The sequence below is a fragment of the Engraulis encrasicolus genome, chromosome 11, assembly GCF_034702125.1.
Source record: "Engraulis encrasicolus isolate BLACKSEA-1 chromosome 11, IST_EnEncr_1.0, whole genome shotgun sequence".
Lineage (NCBI taxonomy): Eukaryota > Metazoa > Chordata > Actinopteri > Clupeiformes > Engraulidae > Engraulis > Engraulis encrasicolus.
The window spans coordinates 52,573,663-52,583,662 of record NC_085867.1 but is presented as its reverse complement, the minus strand read 5'-3'; positions in this window follow the sequence as shown (position 1 = coordinate 52,583,662).

Genomic DNA, 10,000 nt, shown 5'->3' with positions numbered 1-10,000 from the left:
CATAACTAGAAAGTACTCAAAAGTAATACATTTTGCAGTGTTAATGACTTTGTTACTTTTATAGTTGGCCATACTCTCCATAGGCTATGTGTTGAATAAATGTAAGTGAAAGAAGTGAAAGCCCACCAGGGAAACTCCAAACTCCCATTGCCATTGTGACACAGCACTCCACAGCACACAGTTCTCACTGCACACAACAAAATTGCATTTATGCCTCACCCAAGGGAGCAGTGCGGCGGGACGGTACCATGCTCAGGGTAGCATGAACTTCCTTAGCATAGGTGGTGCTCAGACTGAAGGCTGAAAAGGCTTCAGTTTGGGCACCACTAGTCTGGGCTGCCAAAATGCTGACTGCAGCATCTAGGATTCTGTATGGTGTTGAGGAGGGTAGACCACATGCTGTGATGGTACTGTACCAGAGGCTATACTGTACCTTCTTCAGTGGTGCTGATGGGGCTGTCCAGCTCTCCACCTGCATTGCTCCCCCTTATGGGCCCCGGGGCCGTGAGCGATGGACCCCGGCCGGCCACTTCTTTGGGAAGCCCTCCCCTCCCCCCACTTCTCTCGCTCTGATTGATCCCTAATGGAACGCCATTCCATGCTCATCTCCTGCACAAGATGTATGATCATTTCTTTTATTGATCCATCATCCATCCTCCGTAACCCCCCTGTGCTGCTCTCTCTCTCTCTCTCTCTCTCTCTCTCTCTCTCTCTCTCTCTATCTCTCTCTCTCTCTCTCTCTCACTCTCTCTCTAACCCCTCTCAGTAATGGCCGCTGCCCGGACAGTAAACCTGAGTTATCTGCTCAGGGGAGGGGGGCTGCCGCTAGTGCTGGTGTTGACGGTGATGGTGATGGGCGTGTGTGCGTTTGGTGTGGGGGGGGGGGTTACTGTACTGTACTGTACTGTGTGGACACACACGGTAATATGGCAGCTGCGGCAGCTCCAACGAGATGGTCTTCACGGGTGTTAATGGTGTCCGCTGAGGAGCGATCTATTCTGGTTTCAAAGTGGAGCCTGTGTAACGAACGGCTCTGCCATAGCTCTCTTCCAAGGCCTGCTGCCGACTCCCTTCGCCCTCACCCACCCCCACCCCGCCATATACATTTTCTTAACAAGCTGCTGTGGTGTGTGATGAATGTGTGTGTGCAGAGGGTCATACTGACAGCAGACTGTACTGCACTGTGCAGGCCCTGTTGAGTAAGCCTAGACTGCACTGATGCCAAATCAGCTCTGCTGGTTCAACCGGGTTACCTTTAGTGTGCAGACACTGCTCTATGACTCACAATACAAGCAAAAAAGTTAGGGTAAAGTATACGTGTGTTAAACTTTTTTTATCAATATAGTTGCCTACTATATCCTATTGTTTGCAAGTACTCAATATCTTTAGTCAGTTTAGTATATTTACACAGTTGGTAACTTTTTTGGTTTCTCCCTTCCTCTGTTTATGCTTTCCTTGTACTGTCTACAGTACATGCTTTTCTCCTGTAAAGCGTCTTCTAAGTGTCATGAAAAGCCCTATATAAAACCATGTATTCTTCTTCACAAACACTGTTGCTGAAACTTTCTATTTTGCAAATGTGTTGAAGGAAGAAGTTGATGTCAATTCCTAGGCACAACAATATTTTTAAAGTACAACTGTACCATATTATATGCTATTGCGTAGTTGTTACACCAGTAATCCACTGTACCTACAGAACCTAATGAGGGGTTTTACTTTACTCTCCTTCTCCTTCTACTTCTTGCTTCTACTCATACACTTCTGCTATTTAGGCGGATAGCACAGCAGATAACACAAGCAATGATCAGAAACAAAGAGTGATCTTAACGTAAAATGTTTGGCAGAGAGCTCCCTACCCAAAGACCCGTCCCAAAGAGCAGTGTGGTGTGCAGGTGCTGAGGACACAGGCAGTCTTTCAGGCTCTGCTCTATTTCCCTTTGCCTCGCCCGAACTCACTGGAAGTTTAGGGCTGCGCGTTCAGCCCACATGTGATAAATAGGGTGTGCTGTGCGTCTCGGGGAAACTCATTCATCATTCACACTTGTAGGCGAACGAAGGAACGTCGTCTCTTCATTCCTCACCAACACACACACACACACACACACACACACACACACACACACACACACACACACACGCTCGTTTCAACCATCACATCACATCGCACGCGTAGTGGGGAAAAACATCAACATGTTCCTTCTGATAAGCACTCGTGCACACACACACACACACACACACACACACACACACACACACACACACACACACACACACACACACACACACACACACACACACACACACACACACACACACACACACACACACGCCTTGTAAAAAACACAAATATTCAAACCATCACAGATAATCTGCTTCACAAGCAGTTAAAGATATGGAAAAAGAAAATCAGCCATAAACTACCTGAAGATAGACGCTATAGAATATGCCCTTGGAAAGTGGAATAGTTCTCATCTCACTATCTCTCACTCTCTCATTCTCTCTCTCTCTCTCTCTCTCTCTCTCTCTCTCTCTCTCTCTCTCTCTCTCTCTCTCACACACACACACACGCCCACACGCACACACACACACACACACACACACACACACACACACACACACACACACACACACACACACACACACACACACACACACACACACAAACCGTTTCCACTTTTCCTCGCCTCTAGCCTTATGTCAGGCTACACATATACACAGGCACACACATGCACACACTCAGACATGCATGCAAACAGTGGCGGGTGGGTGGGAATGAAGAAGGGAAAAAGAGAGGCAGGCATATGAGCAGGCAGGGAGGCAAGCAGGCAAGCAGGTCCTGTGTCAGCCTCATTAGGGAGCCCTGGGTGGCAGAGGAGAGGAGAGGAGAGGGGAAAGAGGAGAAGAGAGGAGAGGAGCGGAGAGGAGAGGGGAAAGAGGAGAGGACAGGAGTGGAGAGGAGAGGAGAGGAGAGGGGAATAGGAGAGGAGAAGAGAGAGGAGAGGAGGGGTGAGGAGAGAAGAGGTGAGGAGAGGAGAGGAGAGGAGAGGAGAGGAGAGAGGGAAATGTGGATGCCAGCCGGCCCGCTCCATCTGATCAATTATTTAACTTCTCTCTCCTCGTCTCACTGGCTCTCCTGGAAATATTTCACCCTAACCAGCACACACACACACGCACGCACGCACGCACGCACGCACGCACGCACGCACATACATACATACATACATACATACACACACACACATACATACACACACACACACACACACACACACACACACACACACACACACACACACACACACACACACACACACACACACACACACACACGCACACGCACACGCACACGCACACACACACACACACTACTGTCACCCAAGGAGAGGCAGAGGGGAGCAAAAGGAGAAGCGAGGGATGACTGTTGTGTGTATGTGCGTGCACGTGCGCAAGCATTAGTGTGTGCACACACGTTTGTGTGTGTGTGTACGTGTGTGTGTGGGTTTGTTTGCCTGCATGTGTGCGTGCAGTGGGATCCATTTGTCACTTGCTATGTCACTCTTAGTGTCTAACAGCCTGGCCAGATGGGCAATTGAGACAGACAGTTTCTAATTTGAGGCTTCCTATTGGATATCAGTGATGGTCTGTAGGTAGAGGGAAAAGGAGGGAAAAGGGGGAGTGGTAGTGGGGAAAAGGAGGAGTGGTGGGGTAAGAGAAGGACAGAAAGACAAACTGTCTGGTGTGTCGTTTGGCTTGTTCAGGTCTCACACATTCAGGTATGGGACATAACAGTCAACCTGAGATTGTATCGACATCTGTGCATGGCCTTTCTCCTGTAGCAATCAAATGTAGCAAAAATATATAGTTTGATTTATATGTAAAAGTGTTACATTACATAACATTACATTACATTACAGTTAGCTGACATTTCTATCCAAAGCTACTTGCAGTTATTATTTAGGAGGTATTGGTTACAGTCATGGAGCAATGTGGAGTAAGGGTAGGATTTGAACCTGCAACCCTCTGATCCTACAATCACCTCCCTAACCATTAGGTCATGACTGCCCCAAACAGCAGGTTAATTGATCAATTGTGACATTAACAGGGATTAACGTGTCTTAAAAAGATTGTGTAACAGTTCCACACCTTTCATCAATGATTACTGAAACACCTGTCAGAAACGTGCTGCATGATCAGTGTAATAGTCTACTTATTCTCTTCTGAAGTGGTCCTATTTCTAAAAAAAAATGCAGAATTTGTGTGTTTAGTGAAGATCAGTCCTGAGCTAGCCTGCTGATGTTCGAAGTTGTGCAAATAAATCCCCCTAGATCTAGAGGAAGTAATCACAATCATTTTTCCTGCAACGTGTGATAGAGTGTGTATACACAGACTTAAAGACCGTACTTAAACAATGAAATATGTTCTTCTCAGAAGTGAGATGAGATGATACGTACCTCTCCGAGCGTTGTGGGACCTTTCAGTCAGTCAGACGCGCTGTCACTCCATTTGTAGATACTCAGCATGGGCAATGGTAAAAAATGTTGGTTACGCAAATTGAAATGTTATGTGGCTTTTTCTATGTTGTGGAAAGTGTGTACTGTTAAGACAGGCGTAGTAACACCTTCTGCGTGCTTCGACAACATATTGATACCAGCACTTCATTTTTTTCTCTCACTTACTTCTGTGAATACAATTGGGGAGAAAAAAAAACAGAAGTGAAGGTATCAATGAGCTGTCGAAGCGTGCAGAAGGTCTTTATAGTACATATACATATTAGCCTATATGAAACAGCTCTGTGCTGTGTCTGGACTAGTGTACAGCCCGCCACTGGGTCTTACTCGGCTATTGGGTACGACTGTAGCCTACTCACTCTCCTTGTGATATGGTGGCACGAGGTATTGCATAAACTTGGAGATTTCCGAACTTTTGGAACAATAGTACCTGAGACACGCCGCAAGGGCCGATCTCATTGCCTACCCACAACACTAGGGGCATTTCACTATATAAAAGAAAGGCCTTGGATTGTCTCACTTGTTTGTTTCACTTGTGGTTCTGCTTTCCAAGCCCCATTCTGTAGGCTACACCAAGCAGTCAAGACCGACCTGGTTTCTTTTGTACTATTGACTTTTCTGTTGTGAATAGATAACACAAAGATAACAAAAAGATAACTCTTGTATAATGCACAAGTATTTCACAGGAAAAGGAGGAAGACAATTTCAATGTCAATTTATTTGTGAATAGCCTGAAATTATTGAATAATCATTGGGATTGGGTAGTACTTTACTTTTTGGAAAATATGACCACTAACAATTCTGGAAAGGACGTTGAATATGAATGCGCCCAACAAGAGGTTGGATATGTCAAACAAGACAATCTTGTCAATATTTTGCAAGAGAAAATAAGGTATACACATTTCATTTGTGGCTACCACAATATATTTACTGGGGTTTGATTCATTCACCACAGCATGTATTTCATTCAGAAAACTCGATAGTGTTAACTTATGTATATTTGCGTACTGTATGTCAGCTTTGATCTTGAGTGTATATTTGAATGTAAATGTGAATTTGAATTTTAATTGAAATGAACAGACAGAAATGCAGTACGTACATATATAAGACAAAGAGACTAACTGAGAAATAAAGGCTGTGCTAAATGCTGGGAGACTTACCACCATGCAGGATAATTGTGTTCACCTCGCTGCCTTGGTGAAATACATTCCTCTTTTATCTCTATTGAAAGGTCCATCGGAAACATAAGGCATGTGCCCCATGAGTGTCCATCTTGAATTGACAGAACACTAACTTTCTGCTCCCAATCAGCCCACCGCCATAAAGAAACACTGACACAGACGCACCATAGTGTGCTTTACTCCTCCTCTTCTTTACTGCTGTTCAGTAGGAGGATACAAATAGGCCTACTAAAAAAGCAAGTCAACAGAAAAAAAATTACAATAAATATATTAAAACTTTTTTTCTTATACTCCAGACATGTAAAAGTTGTGTGTTTTACCTGACATGTTTTGACAGTGTAGCTTCCGTCTTCATGGGTCTCATGGATGTTGATGTGTGATGTACTTCAGATGATGTTGTGGAGGTGTGATCTCCCTGTTAAAGCATGTCCCGCATCAACGTCCATGTGACCCTCTGATGAAGATGGAAGCTACCATCGAAACATGTTGGGTAGAAGATAGAACTTTATCTTTTATCTTTAAGTTTTACTGTAACAGTTAGACATCATGAATTAGTATTGCATCTAATAAATATGCCTATATTAAAGGAGTAGTCCGGTGTGAAATGGTTTACGTTGTGTCAATATGTGATGCTGAGCGCTGACGTTTGCCTCATACCTCGCATCCAAAGGTCCCCTGCATTCCGAAATCCGAGTGCTAGTCGGGACCCCGCGAGCTAGGTGAAATGCAGCTTCTGTTGGAGGTCCTGGCACCTGTGGTAGCCATGGGGCTAAATCTTTACTTTACACCCATTTACGAGGCTCAAAGTTGCAAAAATGTTGATCCCGTAGTGTCGGGTGGTTGTTGACATGTAAATCCAGGCACTGAGAAGTTTGATAGTGCACCGTTGGTTTAACTACAATTACGTTTTTGAAGGCTGCGCCTCGGAGGACTCTGCCGGGCGCCGCCATCTTTTTTTCTAGTCGCGATAAGTCTATCTAAACAATAGGTCATGTGATACATCACGTGGTTATTGGACTGCAGTCGGAGACAGTGGCGGATCCAGAAGGCATTTTTTGGATGGGCCGGAGTGAAGTTGGGGTGGGCAACCCCTAGGTGACAGTGATATTTTTTTGACGGGTATTTTTTTCGGGGGGTCCTCACCCAAGAAAAAAATAGTTTTTTAGATGCAATTTCCTGCATTTTAATCAACCAGGTGTCCGAGGCACTGAAAAGACGGGTGGGGAAAAGACGAACGTCTGGCCATCCTAAAAAAAAAAGACACGGAACCATACTTTTGTTTGTAAATACTGAACGATTCAGTATTTCAAGGGACTGGCCGGTTGGCAAGCATACAGTCCTATGCGCTACTTGTGCACCAGACTACCACTTAATTGCCGACAAACAAGTAGCATACAAATTTTATCTGTGGGCTACTTGCAGACACCGAATACCAATACTGATAGCTTTACCCCCAGGCCTACAGTGCATTTTTTCCTTAAACGGTAAGATTGCTGCGCCCTCACATGTCGCAAAGTCACACAGAAGGAGGAGAGATTTCTCCTCATCATAGTAGCCCAGCCCACACACCTCGTCAGCTGAATTTGCCTACAGCATCACATAAACAAGCCTACAGCAACAATTAATTCCTATTCTAGGCTTATCTGTAGCGTGCGCAATATTTGGTAACCTTATTCACACGATTTGGGTAGCAAGGCACTTCATTGGTTTCTGAGCGGGTGCTCATTATTATTTCTTTCCACATGTTTGACAGGTTATCTAGGTAACAAGCTGCAATTTGTTCTTCTATCCCCTACTCTGCAAACGTGGCTACTCATGTGGCTACTTCACGCTATTTTGCCGAGAGTAGGAACATGCACACACATCATCTTTGAGAAAATAGCGAACACATCAATGGTTTCTGTGCTCATCATATCTTTCCATATATTTGACAGGTTATCACAACCAGCAGCAAAGAACTATGTAGTACTACAGTGTACACCACTGTCTCAACATGGCAAACTCAGATAATTCACCAGATCACTTCCAGCGCTCCATCTGGCAATGACTAAATTTTAGCCTAGGTGTTAGGCTACTTTATATTGTGAATTCGTTTCGACTGTAATAACTAGCCATGCTAGCTCCCCGCTTGACATGCCACTGTTCCTAACATTGGCATTCAGCATTCGGCCTTAAATTATTACAGAACCAACCAAGGTTTCAGTAGCTTAACGATAATGTTCCAACCCATATGAAAGTATTCTATTTTTATCTCCCAAACGATCTTATCCTATACCTGACCAGCAGCATCCCATGAGCATGCTAAATCTGTTCATTTGTTTTCGTTCTGAATAGCTTGGACAGCTGAGCTAACAACAGCCACAGCTAACAAGAAGAAACAGTTACTAATAGTACCGCAAAACAAACCACAGATGACAGACCATATTATCCTTCATCATTGCTAAACCACCATAAGATAAGGGGAAAGTCAGATTTCCTACCTTACACCTTCCTGTGGCTTGAAGGACTTTCTCAAGAATGTTAATATCCATGATTAGTCCTATCCAATGAATGCTTTGTAGATATGCCTCGAATGGATGCTAAGATGACAGGGAACTATTAACTTCATGGGAGATGGCTACTCAAAAAAAACAAAAATCAAATCTGTTAGAGAAAAAAGGGACTCTGCTACTCTACTTCGAAGCAGTTGTTTTATCAAACTTTTTGGCAGCTGTGATTGGATTGCCGTGCAAAGGATTTATCACGGCCAGCATGGAACGGACACCTGATTGGTTGACTCTAGAATGATGAGACGCAAGTCGTAAGAAATGTGGATACAGGTATCCATTTCAGTAGGAAAGTTGGTATTTTTGTCTTACAATATGTATGTTTATCAGCTGTGGAAATAAGTAACGCGGGTGCAATTAGGCATATAGATTATTATAGTCAATATTTGATTTTATGATGCATACGAAATATTGTATTATGACCTTCTGACTGGGCGGGCCCAACAGCCAATCAGGGTGGGCCTGTCACACCCAGGCCCGCCCGTAGATCCGCCCCTGGTCGGAGACCGTCTAAAACTGACTTCAGCTTCAGCGACAAAACACCCATTGTAAAAAAAACAAAAAACAAACCTATAAGTACTGTAATATTTTGTCGCTGAAGCTGAAGTCAGTTTTAGACGGTCTCCGACTGCAGTCCAATAACCACGTGATGTATCACATGACCTATTGTTTCGATAGACTAGAAAAAAAGATGGCGGCGCCCGGCAGAGTCCTCCGAGGCGCAGCCTTCAAAAACGTAATTGTAGTTAAACCAACGGTGCACTATCAAACTTCTCAGTGCCTGGATTTACATGTCAACAACCACCCGACACTACGGGATCAACATTTTTGCAACTTTGAGCCTCGTAAATGGGTGTAAAGTAAAGATTTAGCCCCATGGCTAACACAGGTGCCAGGACCTCCCAACAGAAGCTGCATTTCACCTAGCTCGCGGGGTCCCGACTAGCACTCGGATTTCGGAATGCAGGGGACCTTTGGATGCGAGGTATGAGGCAAACGTCAGCGCTCAGCATCACATATTGACACAACGTAAACCATTTCACACCGGACTACTCCTTTAACTTTAGTCAGATATGAATGCTTTTTGGAGACACTGTGATGCTTGTGATATAGTTGTGGCACTGAGGAACCTGAACTTTAACCCTGTTTTTGTTCCAAACACGAATATTATATCAGGCATTATTCATTTATCATCAAACATCCCCTTTGTCCTTAACTTCAACTTGAATCCTCTCATAACTTGTTAATGAAATTAGGCTGAAAAATGCATTTGTGATAAGCAAATCTTGAATATTAAGCTTGTGTTAGTATATTCAGCAATCCAGACAATAATAGTGTTATTTCTTAGAAATAGAAATTGAAGTATTTGTGGACAGCTTAGGTTACATTTCTTTCAGTGCAACGACCTCCTTGCCCTAAATTATTGTACATCCTCGATGTGAAAATAAATATGATTTCCTATGTCAACAGGTACTGTATATCTCTGACAATTGCAAATATGAAGGCAATGTAAAGCCATTCTGACATAAAACACCTATTTTTCTGCTTTCTCTTTTTTCATGTCCCACCCTGCTATTCTCTCTCCGTCTGATGTGTGGCTCTGTCGCCTTAGAAATCACGTCTTGGCTCTCTCATTCTCTTCACCCCTCCCTCTCCATCTTTCTCACTCTTCCTCTGCTCTCTGTCTTTCTCCATCCCTTCTCTCTCGGTCACATACACACACATTCTCACAGGCGCACACTCTCTTTCTTCTCCTCTCTCTCTC